Genomic DNA, 3,767 nt, shown 5'->3' with positions numbered 1-3,767 from the left:
TTTCATCAATTTCAACCTTTTTAAGACCAGGAGCAACAGGGTCTGCCATGTAGCTGAGCTGTTGCCAGCCATGACAATGAAAGCCTAGGGGTGGCGCACTGTGCATTCACTCAGGGAAGTCAATGGCTTACACTCCAGTAGACTTTCATGACCCCTCAGGGAAACCCCCACAATGGAACAGCCACAAGCAGCCTCCTACTTTGTGCGTCAGCGTGAGCCTAACCAAGAGAGAGAGAGAGAGAGATTCTCCATATATTATTGCAAGTGCTGATAAGAGGAGGTGGCTAGGGAATTGTGGGAGCTCAGAGGAGGTTCCCTGAGCCAGCTGGAGGTCTCTGTCTCATCAATGACACCAAGATACAAGTCAAATATGGTCTTTGCTCTTAGAGAACTTAAAGTTGAACACAGGTAAGATGTAAAAATAATAATAGGATACTGAAAAACGAACAAAAATACAGCAGCCCAGCAGCCAAAATTATCGGACTGCCCTAGTGGTTTCCATAATTCTAAAAATAAAATCCAAAGCGTTCACTATAACACTGTGGCCAAGTGGCCTGGCCCGGGTTTCCACTTCCCTCCACATCGGTAGCCAAGGATGCACCCACCTCTCCATCTACTGGGAGTTGTACCACTTGCTATGACCACCAGGAGGCAGTATGGGATGAAGGATGGCCCTGGCCAGCATTTGGCAGCCAGGGAAGGGAGGCCCCGGCTGGCAGCCAGAAGGCCCCAATCAGCCCTGATCTCTGGCAGGCCTAGAGATCCTACCTGTGCACAAATTTTGTGCACTGGGCCTCTAGTAGAGTAATAAGAGCTGTGTTCCAATTGGAAGGAATAAGGAAGGAGTGAGATTTATGATTTCTGAAGCATAAATCTGGACTTGTGTCTGGGAGAGAGGAGAGAAAGAAAGAAAGATGAGGAGGGAAAGGATAGAAAAGCAACCAGGCTAAGTAAGCCCAGAGGATGCTGTATAGGAACATGTGAAGGGTACCTCTGCAGCAGCATAAAACACAGGGGTAGGACCACAGAAGTCTGTGTCTGCAAATTCTGCAAGAGCTAGAATGTGGGTAAGAGAGCCCATCTTCCCCCATCTTCTCTCCATGACAGCTTTAACTTCATTCATGTTAATTTAATGCATTATTAATAGAAAATAACACGTTTGATGCCTAATATATGCCTGGCACAACTCATAAGCTTTTACATGTCATCTTATATAATTATTATAAATAACTGTGATTTAATGAGATGATCCAGGTAAAGCATTCATCAAAGAATAATAGGTCCCCATTAAATGCTGCTAGTGATACAGTGTTTTGTTTTTATTATTATACCTCATTCTTACAATAACTGTCAGGTAGCTATTAAGGTACTATTTAGCTCCATTTCACAGGTAAGAAAATAAGGGCTCACAGAAGTTAATTCTATAAATCAACATAAGTTCCACCTCAACTTTGTCCCAACTTCAGAGTCTTTTTTCCACCATACTGAATACATTCTTAAATTAGCATGTTTTGTGTAAGACTGACAATAGGTGAGTACACATGTTTAGGATCTATATTTATATACAGTAGCTAACCTCACTGTAAAGAAAATTGACCGGGTAGGAACTGGACTATTGGGAGCTGGCGATGTAGTAGCCCATCTTTGGGTGTTCCTTTAAGTCCCATAATCTCATGTCTCTGTTACAGCTTCAAAAAGTCAATCCTGCCGAAACCGGTTTGGCTCAGTGGATAGAGCGTCAGCCTGCGGACTGAAAGGTCCCAGGTTCGATTCCGGTCAGGGGCATGTACCTTGGTTGCGGGCACATCCCCAGTGGGGAGTGTGCAGGAGGCAGCTGGTCGATGTTTCTCTCTCATTGATGTTTCTAACTCTCTATCTCTCTCCTTTCCTCTCTGTAAAAACTCAATAAAATATATTTAAAAAAAAAAAAGTCAATCCTACTCTGGGTCAAATTCCGTCTTATTGAGTATCCCACCTTTCATTCCCTCTTCCTCTGTGTTCGTAGAGAAAACCACGTTGTGAATAGGATTTGAAGGTCTGTCAAAACGTGCGCTTGAAGGAATAATAGGAACAGAGTATGTAAAGCCAGATCCTCCTGGTCTCCCAGCAGAAAGGTCACTAGCTCTAATAGAGGTACCTTTAGGTGAAAACAGGACGCAGAGGGAACTCTTCTGCTCTCAGAAAATTCAAAAAATATATGTAAATATGCCTCTCATCTAGGCCAACTCTCCAAGGGACTGGAAGGGAAGGGGGAGGGGCAGGACTTAGTCTCTTCTGACCCCCAGCCCCTAGTCAGGGCCAGCCCAGCATCCCAGTGGGGTCCTTGGAGCCTGACACCAATTACTAACTATATATTAATGGAAACAATCCAAGCAGCTATTTTTTCAATACCTCATATAACCCTAAGGGCAGGGAAATGTCAAACTGAATGCTTAATAAGGTTGGTGCGAAATGCTTTCGGGGTGAAATGTTAAGTTTTCAGGCACAAATGGAAATAATTCAGGGAGTGGGGGGAAAAGGTAACAGCTCGCTTCCTTAGCAAACACAGTGTGTAGGTTTGATTACTGAATAGAGATATGAAATATGTGCTAAATAATTCTTCTGAACAGCTCATTAGGCCTAATCCATCTCTGATTTCTATGGGCCCATTAATTCCAAATATGCATCTGCTTATACATCCACACACATCCACACACGATCGTAAAAAGGCCGGCCTAATTTCACAATGTAATATCCTGCAAATGACAACAGGTAACACGTCAAATTAGACAGAATTCAGATCTTAAATATTTATAACTTTCAGGTGTGATAAATAAAAATGACAAAGAATAACAGACCAAAGATGGATGGCATTTCAGGAAACACCAGCCCCACGTGGCTAGGCGTGTGCGTGGAGGGGGCCGGGCCCCAGCACTGGCTGCCACTAGGAAGCTGGACCAACCTGGAGAGCGTCCCCATGGAAACCGCCAGGCATCCTCCACAGCAAATAAAACCCGTGCAGGTGTTGTGTTTGTTTCTGTGGGAATTTTAAATGTATTTCTCATCGCCTATCCTTTGTGCTGCCCTCATCACTTGTTCCTTCATTTGGATGCTACCCTAGTTCTCACAGTCACTCAAGGCCCTAAACCTGTCTTTTTTTCACTCCTTACCCTTCTCCAGTTTGGAGATTGCCCCCTTCTTGCCCTGCTCCTCTTTTAACAGGTCATGGAGCTGCTGCTTCCTCTGTTTTGGATGTTTTTCCCACTGGCCCTGCAGAGCTCTCCCTTGCTGCCATGCTCCTGACCACCTTTCAAACCCCCTCTCACTGCACCCTGGTTACTTTGGCCCTTACCCACAGGGTACTTTCTGGCACAATGCTTTGTCTGTTCCCATGGTGATGGACAGCTGGGCCTGCTGGGTACACCTGTGCAGGTGTGTGCTGCTCATGGGTGCTGATGGAGGGAGGTGAAGAAGTACAGCTTCACCCCTGGCTGGTTTGGCTCAGTGAATAACAGCATCAGCCTGCAGACTGAAGGGTCCTGGGTTCGATTCCAGTCAACGGCACATGCCCGGGTTGCACACTGGATCCTCAGGGTGGGGCACGCAGGAGGCAGTCAATTATTCTCTCATCATTGACATTTCTATCTCTCTCCCTCTCCCTTCCTCTCTGAATATATATATTTTTTTTTTTTTAAGAAGCAGCAGCACAGCTTCCTCTATCCAACCAGGAGCCCTAGTGACTGACTGTCGAATAACAGCATCAGCCTGCAGACTGAAGGGTCCTGGGT

The sequence above is a fragment of the Myotis davidii genome, unplaced genomic scaffold, assembly GCF_000327345.1.
Source record: "Myotis davidii unplaced genomic scaffold, ASM32734v1 scaffold1019, whole genome shotgun sequence".
Classification (NCBI taxonomy): Eukaryota; Metazoa; Chordata; class Mammalia; order Chiroptera; family Vespertilionidae; genus Myotis; species Myotis davidii.
Note: the sequence above shows the minus strand (reverse complement) of the source record.